We start from the raw sequence: 14,613 nt of genomic DNA, 5'->3' as shown, positions 1-14,613 counted from the left end.
GTTTTGCTGAGTCTGTCTTACTCAGAAACCAAGGCTTATAAAGCAGCCCTGATTTGCAGTGTTGTCAGGCTCTGGGGCAGGAAAAAAGGGAGCGACAGACAGACAGAGAGCACACCAGAGAGCCAAATTGAGCATCGGTTTTTAAGGCTTCCATTCAGAAGTAGCATACATCAATTCCAGTCACTTTCATTGATCACATCACAAGCATGGGCTCAGGAAGGGAGTCCACAGATAGCTGGATCTAATTAGGCTTGGAATATTCCAGAAAAGTGTAATGGAGTGAGGGTTAAGGAAGGAATATTGAAAATGATGGGCCTTGGTGTCTAACCTGGATAAGAAGAGAAGTGAGGTCATAATGTGTTTGATAGTGGTGGGGGTCAATGAGTTGGAGACCTCTGTAAGACTGAAGGTGAATGGTCTTTGGAGGAATTCCGTGTTTATTAGGAAAGACACAGGCTTGGAAAAAACAGGCTTGGGGAGGGGACAGTTCAATTCACAATAACTACTAATCTTCTTAGTTATTTAAATATATGTATTTTTTAATTTTTTATTTTTGCCCCAACTGAATTGTAAGGTCCATGAGAGCAGAGACCTTGTTTGTTTTTCTAACCGTTATATCCACAATGGCTAGAACAAAGCCCAGCACATAGTAGCTGATCAGCAAAAAGCTGAAAATGAATGAGTGAGCAGATGGATGAGTAGTAGGTTTCTTCTACTTCCACAGAACTCCTGAGAAAAGCTGGTAAGTGACCCAGTCACCCTGGCCTAATAGATCAACCCCAAAAATGCTACCATCACTTTCTTTCCTCCCCATATGCCTGTACCTTTCTTCCTCAGGCTCTCCTTCTTTTGGATCTAAGCACACCCTAGGACTCCTCTCATCAATGATATGCAATAGAAATACATTTTGGGAGGGGCGCCTGGGTGGCTCAGTCGGTTAAATGTCCAGCTTCAGCTCAGGTCATGATCTCACGGTTTGTCGGTTCGAGGCCCGCGTTGGGCTCTGTGCTGACAGCCAGCCAGAGCCTGGAGGCTGTTTCGGATTCTGTGTCTCCCTCTCTCTCTGACCCTCCCCTGCTCTCTCTCTCTTTCTCTCTCAGAAATAAATAAAAAACATTTTAAAAAATTAAAAAAAAAAGAAATACATTCTGGGATCTCTTGGTCCAAGACTTAAAAAGACTACAAGCTTCTATTTCCTTCCTTTTGGAACTCAGAGACCATGATGTAGAAACAAGCCACATGGAGAGGCTATATGGAGAATTCGAGTCCTTTCATGGGCAGCTCCAGCTGGCATCCATCAGTCATATGAATGAGCCATCTTGGACCTTCCAGCCCAGTCTAACCTCTGCAGCCCCAGATAACATCACACAGAACAAAACTCTCAGCTAAGACAATTGACCAACAAAATTGTGAAAAATAATACAATAGTAGTAGTCTTAAGCCATTAAGTTGGGGTGATTTGTTACACAATGACAGATAACAACCAGAATTTGGCATCTAGTCGCATGATGGTGCTATAAGAAAAACCTAAAACATGAAGGACTGGCTTTGGGAACAAATAGTAGGGGAGGTTTGAAGATTCTCAAAAGGCTATTGGTGAAGACTGGCAGAGCAGTGAGGATATCACTATTGGATGCTAGAGCAAAGGGGATGCCAGGAGAAATTTGACTGCAACTGTCACCGGTGTTAACATCACAAACAGGAATGGTGCTTCACAAACCTGTAGATCTGGCTAATATTTCCAGGCAAAATGTTAAAAGTGTCAGATGGCTCCTTTAAGTTTCCTATGCTTTGATAAAATGCAAGAAGAAAGGAATGAAGTAAATAAACAACTATTTGAGCAGAATTGGGGGAAAAAATAGAGGGTACAGGGAAGTCTTCAAGGTAGCAAATGTTCTTAAAGTAAGAAATGGCCTTACGTCAAAGATCAAATCTAGGGTGTTATCAATAAAACATAGCTTCAGTGTGAAAATCAGATCAAAGGTGTAAGATCTTTTGCAAAGGCAGAAAGATTTGAGTTGGTGCCTAAGAGACCCTCAGGCCAGACAAAAAAATACTTCTAAATATCTTAAGGGCATGACTTGTAGACCCCCAGCAATAGAGCTTCTAAGAATATTAAGGTTGTTAGAGCAATTTTGATGCTGATATATAATAGTAAACTAGCAAAAATAACTAATAATGTTAACACTCCCATCTGAATGTGGCTCCATGCAACCATACTGTTGACAATGCTGTGAAATTGTTTCAAGCTTTCTAGAAAGTGGTCTGGCAATAGGTAACAAAATGTTCGTGTCTTTTTTTCCAAATAGTTTATCTCCAGGAATATTGACCTAAGGAAATGACCCCAAAGAGATAATTTTTAAAAAGCCATTGGTCTAAACAAGCCTTCGTGGTCACATTATTTATAAGAGAAAGAAACTGGAAACAATCCAAATGTCCAAAAATAGAGATCTGGATGTGCAAACTGTGGTATATTTACATGACAGACTGCTCTATAATCATTAAAAAGACAAGTTTATGGATTATGTTGATTCAAGGTTATGTGGACTTGAAATATCATTAATAAAAGAGCAAAGTATGAAATGGTAAGCGCATAGCGATTTCAACTCCATAGAAACAAGTACCATCTATATTTTTTTCATAAAATACAGAAAATGTGTATGCAAGAATTTAATGTTTAATGTGCTTTAAAATTGAAGTACTTGATATCCTAGTTTAGAAGGATAAAGCAGATATTGTGGGGAACTGCTAGAAAAAGAAGTTAAGGAAAATTAGAACAGATATATTTATGTGTATGGGGTGTGTTTATTAAGAAATGTTGACAGGGACTTACAATGTACACAGCCCTGAGTTAGGCACAGCAAATAGAGAAAGCAAGAGTAAAATATGGCCCCTGGGCTCAATAAACATTCAAAAAACAAAAAGGATGTGATAGATTACAGTGTAGATGAATTTTCTTTGTTTATTTCTGTGAAAAAAACTCGAAGGGGTTCTTTTGAAACTCTAAGTTTTACAAAAACTTGCTAGAATTCTGTGAGACATTTTGCAAATGGAATTAGGCTTTAGATACTTTTGTTAAATCGTTGGGTTTTTTAACTATTGTTTTGTTTTTAAAATGCTCTCTTAAAACACTTGAACACTATGGAGAAGAACAAAAAAGAGAGTAAAAATAACCCATCACCTAAAATCAGTCCTATTCCTGAGAAGTAATCATTGTTAACACCTTGTCGATATCATTTTAGCCATGTTCACTTAGGGTTCAACCGGGTGAGCAGAACCAGCAGGCAATATATTTTCATAGGGTTATTGCAAAGACCTGGTTTACACAATTGTGGGAACTGATTGGACAAGTCCCAAATTCATAGGACAGGCCACCAAGAAGGACAGAATTGAACCCTGAGGCACATGCTGAAGCAGCTGAACACGGGCACAATCAGGGCCCACCTCTAGACTGGGGGGTTTAAAGTCAATCACGTCCACACCACAATACTGAGAATGGATGCTGGGCATCAAACCAGTGGTGGCCACTGCTCTCCTAGTGTGCAGCTAGCCAGAGACAAGCATCCCAGGAATCACTCCAAATGTTGCTGGATGGACCTCATCTGGTTGTTTTGTATAATGTGCCATTTGTTGGTCACATCTATCTAAGGCTGATCGAGACATATGGTAAGGAGACTTGCTCCTTGACCTCAAGCGGCTTACGACAATCCAGTCAACAAACATGTATTTTCATTTTAGAAAAGAAAAGAAAAACACCTGGTCCATATAACTGGATATTTCCCTTCTTAGAATTCAACTCTTACTGACCCAGCAAAGTTAGAGGTTATTAAAATGGTTCATTTTCCTCAATTAGGGATTTAGCCTCATTCATTTCAGATCTTCCTTCTGACATTGCCACCTGTTAAAACTGTGTGAGTTGTCTCCACAGAGCCATCTAATGCACCCACTTCCTTTGCAGATATCTAGTAACAAGAGGAATTGGCAACAGATAAGGAGAGAGATGACCTGGGTTCTACCCATTTCTCAGCCATCACTAGTGATGGGATACAGAATAAGTGACTTTGTTCCTTAAATAAGAAAGGGCTTTTATTTTATTTTTTATTTTTTGGTTGTCAAATAATTTTTTTATTGAAATATTTTCCTTCCTGGTTTTTAACTGGCTGGAGGTTCTACTGCACCACTACTGATGTCATCTATGATGTCATGAGGGTGGCGGCCATCAACATGGCAGCCCACAGACTGGGAAGCCCCCAGAATCTCTTTAATGGTTCCAGAGAGTTCTCTTCTTCTTCTTTTTTTTTTTAATGTTTTTATTTATTTCTGAGAGAGAGAGGGAGACACAGAATCTGAAGCAGGCTCCAGGCTCTGAGCTAGCTGTCAGCACAGAGTCCGATGAGGGGCCCAAACCCACGAACCGCGAGATCATGACCTGAGCTGAAGTCGGACCCTTAACCAACTGAGCCACCCAGGCGCCCCAAGAGAGTTCTCTAGCTAAAGATTGGAGCTGCATCTGTTGGACAATGTTGACAATCTCATTAAAAGTAATATTTCCATTGTACTTAATGTTTTTCTGTCTCTTGGTGATTCCTTGAGGGCTTTGATAATCAAGGTAGTAGCAGAAGATAACACTTCAATCTGGGCCTGTCTGTTGTGAGTGGTTAGTTTCACTGTAATCCTCAGGCCCTTCCAATCACTGGTTGCCATGGTGATGTCATCACCAACCTTATTTGGAGACAGACTATATGGGAGGCCAGGACAGACGTAGCACCAAGTTTGCCACTGGGGCACCTCAGGTATACAACTTTGGTTTTATTGGGGTTAAACTTAGGCAACATGGTGGAGGTGGCTGGTGTCAGATGAATCCAGAGTCAGGATGACTGAAGACTGTTGCACCTTTGCCTCCTCTGAGCCAAAAACCAGAAGAAGAAAGGGCTTTTAAAACTTTGCTACAACATGGAAATCAAGGTGATATTGTTCCTGTTAAATAACTAACCTTCTCAAGTTTACATTTAAAAGAGCTATAAAAAAGGAGTTTCCACTTTCAGGAAAACATAGATGCTCACTGATAGATATTTACTGAGCACCCACTAAGTGCCAGGCACAGTGCTGGGCTCTAAGAATAGAAAGATACAAAATGCCCAGCTCTTATCCTGAGTAAGCTCCCATGTCAGGGAGACTGGAGCGTAAACAATCATAGTGCAACGTGCTTTATGTGGTAACTGAGGCATGCATGAGCTGCTATCTGACTTGAAAGGTTGGACATGAGTGTTGATGGTTGAAAATGAGTTTTTCACATGAACAAGGCAGAAAGGAAAGGGATCAGGGTCAGACAAGCATCTGGGGCAGAGGGAAAAACACGCGCACCGGCGTGAGGCACCATGTAGATGCTCCATATTCTGTTTGCCTCTCCAAATCCACTCTCTAGTCCTGTCCACTCTGTTCTTGCCCTGGGGACGGCCTCTGTGGAATGCATCTCTGGAGCTCCTTTGCCTCCTGGATTCTAACGGGTTTCAGCCAATGAGATACACCAGGTGAAGAATGGAGGGAAGTGAGGGAGAAAGTTCAGAGATGTATCCCCCCCAGCTCCCTCCCTGAGGAGCAGGGAAGTGACTGCACCCCAGGCTAACCCATCTCACTCTACATCCTGGGAACGGCTTCCTCACCTGCTTCTTTAGGTCTAGAGGCAGTAATGTCCTTCCATTCTCATTTCCTTAACCCTGTCCACACCTTTGTAAATAGTCTAGTAAACTCTTCAATTACCTCTTTTGTGTGAATCATCTGTTTCCTCCCAGAACCTGACTGATACATGTGTGGACTATGTGGAAATTGCAGGGCTGGAACATAGAGTGTATGTCTGCATGTCACAAGAGTAATGACGACAGGAAGTTGGCAGAAACTAGGTCCTTGGGGGCCTTGGGTTCTCTGTAAGGAGTGAGTAAAGATTTCATCGTGGAGGTAATGGGAAGCCAGTTTTTAATCACTGGAGTACATTTATTTTTTTTAATTTATTATTTCTAGGAGAGAGAGAGAGAGACAGCGTGAGCAGGGGAGGGTCAGAGAGAGAGGGAGTCACAGACTGAAACAGGCTCCAGGCTCTGAGCTGGCAGTCAGCACAGAGCCCGACGCGGGGCTCGAACCCACGAACCGCGAGACCATGACTTAAGTGAAAGTCGGACGCTTAACCGACTAAGCCACCCAGGTGCCCCGAGGAGTACATTTATAAAGACATTTGTGGAGTACTTGGGTGGGTCAGTCGGTTAAGTATCTGACTCTCGATTTCAATTCAAGTCATGATCTCATGGTTTGTGAAACTGAGCCCTGTGTTGGTCTGTGCACTGACAATGCGAAGTCTGCTTAGGATTTTCTCTCTCTCACTTCCTCTCTTTCCCCCTCTCTCTCCCTCTCTTACAAAATAAATAAATAAAACCTTAAAAAGAACAAAAACTCATTTGTAATCATTATGAGTAATATATGCACTATATACATTTCAAAAGCAGCTACTTGCAAATGCTACCAGGCCGTAGTAGAAATGGAACATGGAAAATCAGGTGACCCCTCATGGGGAAAGTTCTGCCAAAGGTGAGCAATCCATCATAAGATGGAAGTGGTATATCCAGGGTCAGGCACAAGCAGGGCCAGTGATCAGCAGACACAGAAGGCCCAGAATCCCTCTACTTTAACTCATAGTTATAGCTACATGAAGGGAGAAGGAGACTTACTACCAGCTGAAAGAGGAGGAAAATAGGCTGATTTTGGTTCATGGATGGGTTGCTCTGTGTGTGGACTGCACCACCAACATTTATACGTTGAAGCTCTAACCTCCAGTGTGATGGTATTTAAAAATGAGGCCTTTGGGTGGTAATTAGATTTAGATGAGGTCATGAGGTAGGACCCCCATGATGAGGTCAATACCCTTGTAAGAAGAGACATCAGGGAGCTTTCTTCCTCTCTCTCTCTCTCTCATTGCTATCTGAAAACACAGTAAGAAGGTGGCTGTCTCCAATCCAGGAAGAGAGCCTTCACCAGAATTTAACCATGCTGGCACTCTGGTCTGAGTCTCAAAAACTGTGAAAAATACATTCTGTTGTTCAAGCCACCCACTTTGTGGTATTTTGTTATGATGGATGATGGATCCAATAGACTCACAGCTTGGTGTGAGCCTGTTTCTGATTTACAACACCAGTTAGTAATGATCTGAAAGATAAGAAAATCCTCTATTGCACAACATTCCAGACAATGTATCTAGTCACCCATGATGTGTGGAAAAAAACAAATGAACTGATGTAAGAACACATACAGGCTTGTGGCGAGTGGCAATAGCTTGGCTGGTTGGTCAGGAAACTGGAAAAAGAAAGACTGGAATACCAGGATCAAAAAGATCTGAGAAAGAGACATTTGGGCTTATGATAGTTGACAAAAAATCAATGTATCACATCCTAACACCTGACAGAGATCATCCATGATGGAAGAGACAGTAAACAACCAAGTAGACAGGATGACTGGCCAGTTGCCATCAGTCAGCCTCTAACATCACCCACCCTATTGTTGGAATCATAGACTCATGACTGATAGACATGGTAGAGATGAACGGTATGCCCAACGGCACGGACTTCCACTCACTAAAGCTGATATAGCTATTGTCACTGCTAAGTGTCCAACATATCAGTAACAGAGCTAAGCCTCATATCAGTAACAGAGCTAAGCCTCTGGCATGACACCATCTCTCACAGAGATCAACTATTTTCACCCTAAAAGAAGCAGCTATTTATCTTGACTGAAATCAATACATATTTTGGACATAAATTTGCTTTCCTCCCTGCAGGACCCAGGCCCAAAATCACCAACCAAAGATTTGCAGAGCGCTTGATCACCTATATGGAATGCCATATAACATTGTCTTCAAATGAGAGACTCATTCTCCAGGAAAGAAGGTAGAGTAATAGGAACATGACCATGGCATCCATTGGTCCTATTAGATTCCACACCACTAGAAGCCATCAGCCTGAAAGCAATGGAATAGTTTCTCAAAGACATAACTGAGGTGCTGACTCAGAGATGATAAACTGAAAGGATCGGGTGCCATTACAAAAGAATGACCATTGTGTGGAGCTATGTCTCAATTTGTAGAATACATGGGTTCAAGAGACCAAGGGATGAAGTAGGAGTAGCCCCACTTACCCTCACTCCCCAGAACACAAAACTAACCAGAGTCCTGAGAAAGCTGTTCCGAGCACAAGGGTGGGCTGCAATGGGTCCTGTGGTCCTCCACCCAGATCTCCTCTTGGGAGATGCACTTATTCTCTCAGCTGCTAATATCAGCTGCTGACAACTCAGAGCTGTGTCCCCCACTGAACATTGTCATCAGCCACAGGGCCTCACCTTGCCCAGAGCTACGACCCTTCCCAGAGGGCAGCCCACAGCCACAACTGATTGTTTATGAAGGCCAGATCCCTTTGCCTCCATGTGGCACAACTATAAAGGGCTTTCCGTCCTCCAGGGCTCTTCAAAGGATGACCTGAAGCCTCGGTTGCAACCAAGTTGCTGGTTAGCTTCTTCTCACTCTGACCTATCTTGCTTTCCTCATATCCTTACAAGTATATGCCCCAAGGGCACTCCTTTCCCTTCCGCACATAACTCTCTGTCTCAGGATTTGTTTCCAAAGGAACTCAAAATAAGATCTAAAACTTCCATTCATTCTAAGTAAACATAATGGAAAATAAAACAAGGAGTTACTTTAATTTTAGGTTAGTACTAGGTGCAATTAGACTTCTGTTTTGAAATTAGGAAACTTTGTTTTTTAAAAGGAAATATTATGCAGTGACTGAAATTCTCACAGCTGCCCATGGTTTTTTTGGCATGTTAGGCATCCATTAATGTTGTTCAAGCCACACAATATGTGGTATTTTGTAATAGCAGCCTAGGAAAACTAATATAAGCAGCCCAGAGACTAGTCTGAAGCACTATCAGGAATATCCTAGCATGGAAAAGAAGGCTTGGTTCAATCCAGCAAAGAGAAAAGAAGGTTAAGAATTTTGTAATCCTCATGGGTTTTATTATACTAAATTCAAAGTCTACTGTTTATCACTACTGGTAAGTTATTTTGTAGCTGCTTCTTCCTTAGAGGGTTTTGCAAACGAGAGACGACAAAAGGACCAGTCATGATAGGCTAAGTTATATTGTGCAATGAGTGTCTCTAAACACCTCACTGGCTTACAACAAAAAAGTTTGTCTCTCCCTTATTCTACTTATCAAGTTAGGATCAGGTTCCACTCTGATCCAGTTGATTTCATTTTGGGACTCAAGCTAATGGACAAGTCTCGCTATGGCATTGTGGGCCACACATGCTGGCTTATACCTTCTACTCAGAAGCGGCCTACATTAGATTGGCCAAAGCAAGTCACATGACCACTTCTGAGTACAACAGGGAAGGGATGTATCTTCCCATAGACAGAGATCCCATAGAGAAGAGCACCAAAATTACAGGTAAACAGTAGTATAGTCTACCACAGTAAGGTGATTTATTTTCCTCCTTAAAGAATGGTCCATACCTTGAGGGTGTTATGCTGAGCAAAATAAGTCAGGCAGAGAAGGACAAATATCATATGTTTGCACATATAGGAGGATTAGGAGGAACTTNTGTCTCCCTCTCTCTCTGACCCTCCCCTGCTCACGCTGTCTCTCTCTCTCTCTCTCTCTCTCTCTCTCTCCTAGAAATAAATAAAAAACATTAAAAAAAAACCTGAGGACTGATGGATGTGGAGGGTGGAGGGTATGGGCATGGAGGAGGGCACTTGTGGGGATGAGCACTGGGTGTTATATGGAAACCAATTTGACAATAAACTATTTGTAAAAAAAATAAAAATAAAAAAATAAAATGAAAAAAATGTAAAAAAAAAAAAAAAGAATGTTCCATATACTCACAAATCCAATCAAACTGGACCTATAACTATAGTGCTCTTCACATTTCTATATTCCTTGGATATAAAGATTAACAACATAAGACATTTAATATAAAGATACCATATATTTTGAATATGTTATAGATATCTTATGATCTTTTTCATGAAAGATATTATTTTACTGTTTTAGCATGTAATAAACATATTGCTATTTCTAATCATCTGAATATTAGAATCTCAAAATCCATAATGTAAGAGGACAAGTTATATAAATAGACATCTAATCCATAAATATGAGTAGGGAGGGAAGAAAGGAGAGGGAGGGAGGAAAGGAGAGGAGAACGAGAGAGAGAGAGAGAGAGAGAGAGAGGCATCACTAGAAATTCAGCACCATGTTTAATACTAGAAAGTCCTAATATGACTTGAGAGTTCTGCAAGAAACCACCATGGACAGTTCCCAGGGTGGGTGTCTGCTGTGAAGAAAAGTAGCCATACTTCTCACAGCTAAGAGGTGCAGAGTTCTGGAGTGAACAGGCAAGTTTATCACCTTTCCACGTAAGGGGACCATTTGCCTCACCCACAGCACCTAATAATCCAAATACACTTGGGTTACCAGGAGGGTATTTTCAAGTCATAAGCATTTTAGTGGGGTTACAGACACCTGTGTATCTTCAGGTGTCAGAGAAATGCCTGAAATGTGCTCCTGAGAAGGAAGAAGAAAATGAAAAGAACTTTGTCTGTGATCCTGTCTTGGTTGTGTCTCTGGAATCAAAATGTGAGATTCAGCCCTTTGAGTTAATCCAAAACTAACCCAACTTTGTGGAGTTGCATAATGTGGTTTAACAAAGTTAGTGGTCTTTGAAGCCAAGCACACCTGAATCTGATTCCTATCTCTGATGCCCACCAGCCATGTGACCTTGAGCAACCCTAACCTCTCTGAGCTTTGGATTCTTCATCTGTAAAATGGGGATAATAATATTACTTATTCATTTGGTTGTCATGAAGATTAAACCTGGAATATTCCTGGCACATGGCAAGCCCTTACTAAGGTATAGCTGTCATCATTAGTCATCATAATCATCGGCTTCATCAGCTTCTTCATCATGATAAGTCAATTTATATAATTAGGAAGGAGGTACAGCACCTGGCTGGATCAGTCATACAGCATTCGACTATTGATCACGAGGTTGTGAGTTCAAGCCCCTCTTTGGGTGTGGAGATTACTTAAAAATAAAATCTTTAAAAACATTAATTAAGGAGGTACAATGGTACCTCAATCATAACACATTCCACAGGCTGGGGAGGTAATGTTTGTTCCCACAAACATGTTCGTAGTGTAATTATATGTTCTAGATTTCTGATTTCGGAAATGCTGCTATCTATCTCATTAATTAACTGATTAATGATTTAATGCTTTGTTTTAAAGGGCTTTTAAAATCTGAGGACTACATTCTAATTGTTTTTCCCATTAAATTTAGTACCAACCACACCACCACAAAAATGACTGTCTTCTTAATTGAACTGTTTCCATTCTCATTGAAACATATCTAAAGTTTGTGATTTCATGAACTGAAATGATTTGTCTTCATTCAGAAAGAGAAAACATCTGCTCTCTAATAACAATGTCATGGAGAATTACTACAGAAATCAGTCATTTTGTTCTTTTTCCTTGGGTAAATTTGCAAACTTCATAACTATATAGGGTTATTTCAAGGGAAAAAAGAAATTTAAATCCATCAAAAAATGTTGCCTTCTAAGCCTAATTGCTACCAAGCTATTATCTTTGCATATTCAGACCATTATTGGGTGAAGCACAATTTGTGTTTTTTTAGGAAAGCACAAGGGAGAAAATTAATTATAGAGATCCAGAGATGATTTACCCAAGCACAAAGAAGATATACATTAATAAGTGACTAACTAGAATCCATAGAGGCCTGAGTATTTCCCTTCCTGAGATAGGAATGAATTTTTCTTATACTCACGGGCTCTATAATTGAAATATAGTCATGAATTGGCAGGCATATTAGGCTTCAAAATGCCAGTTTATGTCACTTCTCTGTTTGGCCATTTCACCAAGAGTTTAATTTAATCAATAATTTATTTTCTTACTTGAAAAGACAAAAATTGGAGATGCTTCCTTACTAACTTACCACTCTTCCCATAATACCCAAAGAGAGTGCTATCTATAAATGGCTCAAGAAAAAGAGAATAGACCTAGAAAACAAAAATCTGAGGACACATTCAAAAAAAAGGCACAAATTTAAAAAATTGTGATTTACTTACTTATAAGTTTATCATTTTTAAAACAAATAATCAATACTGGCAAGAATACTGAGAAATAGGCATGCTTATCCACTGTTGGTAAAACTATAAACTGATACACACCTGTTGAAAGGTTCATGCTGTGTCTCCAAAACCAAGAATCTAGAAATCTTAGGCCATGGTCTCTAGAGTCGGAAGCCTGCTGTGTGACTCTGGACAAGTTTCTCAGCTTTCCTGAACCTCATTCTCCTCGTCTATAAACACTAGAGTAATAATATCATCAACCTCTTAAATCTGTCATGAAAATCAATTGAGATAATAACTGTGAAATATTTATCTCAGAGCATATTCATTTTCTACTGCTGCATAATGAATTACCACAAAATTTGTAGCTTACAACAATATACATTTCTTATATCACAGTTTGTGTGGATTGCAAGTCTGCACAGGGCTTGCTGGTCCTCTGCAAGGCTGCAATCAAGGTGTCAGCAGGTGCTGGATTCTCATCTAAGAGCTTGACTGGAGAAGGGTATGCTATTGGCTCTTGAATGAAAGCCATCCTCATCTCCTAAAAGCTGCCCTCAGCTCCTTGCCACATGGGCCCTCTAATATGGCCACTTCTTCAAATCCAGCCAGGGAGAAAACCCTTCGAAAGAGTCTGCTAGAGAAACTGAGCTTTATATATGTATGATAATCACAATCCATCACCTGGGTCACAGTCTATTGATTAGAAGTAAGTCGCAGGGTCTGCTCACACTCAAGGTGAGGAAATTACCCAAAAGCATGAATCCCAAGATTTGGGGATTAGGGATGCCATCATACAGTCTATTCACCACACAAAGATTAGTAATACATGTTAGCTATTGCTCTATATGTGAAGAGCTTCAGCACAAATTCATTTATGACATTGACAAATGCAAAACAGCTGAAATAGCCATCATTGAAGAAATGCAAGGTCAATATGGCTGAAGGATGCTGTGAAATGCAGGAAGGTAATGGAACTACCAAAGCAGAAGGAGTGGGTCAAAATTTCCTGGCTTAGCTACAGAATAGTACAAGTAACCCAACCCAAGAAGGATTGGATTATTCACAGAGTTTTAAAAAATGATACAAGTTATTTCTTTAGCCATAAACACAATTTCTATCAGTCATAGAGAGCAGAATTTGGCTCTAAAATACTAGGTGTGAATGGCCAGAGGAGATACTTTATAAAGGGAAATATAAAATATAAGTTAAGAGTCTGTTAGGTGACAGGAGGGACAGTGTTCTTAACAATGTTCTGTCCCAGGGGGAAGGAGCCAAGATGGCAGAATGGCATGGAAGGTTTTTTTGCACCTTTCATCCCTGAAATGCAGCCAGATCAACACTAAATCATCTTGCACACCTAGAAAACTGATTTGAGGATTAACACAACAATCTGTACAGCCTGAACCAGACAACTCAACAGGTATGCGGCGTGGAGAAGTGAACTGGGGGAGAGAGAAGCCACAGAGGGCAGGGAGCTGTTTTTGCTTGTGGAGAAAGGATGGAGATGAGGTGGGGGGTCGGGGAAAGTACAGAAAAAGTACCCCCCCACACACACAAAAAGCAGCTGGAGAGAAAGTGGAAAAGTGGAAACAGCCACAGGGGCTGAACAAAAAAGGGAGAAAGGGAAGGTTTTAAATGCCATTAAAACTCTATAAACAGCGGGGAGCGCAGAGTCTGAAACTCCACAGCTCAGTACCTGGCAGAGCTCTGGTGGGAAGGGCGAATCCCCAGAAGCAGAGGGCAAGGTCCTCAGGATCCACAGGCCACATGGGGAGAGGCGGTTCCTCTGCTGGGAGGGCATTTGGTAGAGGCTGTGGGGCCGCCCCACAGCAAAGGTCCCTGCAGACCCTGGAGAACAACCACATTCACTGGTGTTGAAACAAGGACATCAAGAGTGAAGCCTGGCCAGATGTGTGTTGTGATTTTCCAGAATCCCTGAAACAAAAGAGACAGTGATGGTGATTATAAAAATCAGTAACAAAAAAACAAAAAGAGTAACCATTTTACTATGTTGAATCCGACCACTGGAAGCCCCCAGCAATCCTGGAGGAATTCAAACAGGAACCCAGAGTTGTTCCCCCAGATACTCCTCTGCCAGCGCAGACACGGTCCCCAAACATTTTGACATTCACAAACATTCATACTGAATGAACAGCGCCAAAAGCAAGCCCTTGCCTTTGGGGGCATAATTTGTGATTCTGCCGCTCCTCTTGCAGAAGCGGCCTGCCAGAAACCTGCAGACCCGTGGACTGGCCGCGCTCCTCCGGGGATCGCTCACCCCGCTGAAGCAGTTTCATTCCCAGTACTGCTGCTACACGATTGCACGAACTTCTTCTGGGGCGGGTTGGCACCCAGCTGCAGTCTGTGGACACCGGCAGCAGCACGGTCCTGCAAACGTTCCTGGGGAGGGGGGGGGGGGGGGCGT

The 14,613-nt window shown here is 41.5% G+C and overlaps 1 pseudogene; it reads right to left on the bottom strand.

The window, feature by feature from the left end:
* Window positions 1-4,152: 4,152 nt before the first annotated feature.
* On the bottom strand, window positions 4,153-14,512 carry LOC144218381 (large ribosomal subunit protein uL11-like; annotated as a pseudogene).
* Window positions 14,513-14,613: the final 101 nt, after the last annotated feature.

This window comes from Crocuta crocuta, unplaced genomic scaffold (assembly GCF_008692635.1).
Source record: "Crocuta crocuta isolate KB4526 unplaced genomic scaffold, BGI_CrCroc_1.0 scaffold39, whole genome shotgun sequence".
NCBI classification, from domain to species: Eukaryota; Metazoa; Chordata; class Mammalia; order Carnivora; family Hyaenidae; genus Crocuta; species Crocuta crocuta.
Note: the sequence above shows the minus strand (reverse complement) of the source record. Positions and strands in the feature narration are given on the sequence as shown.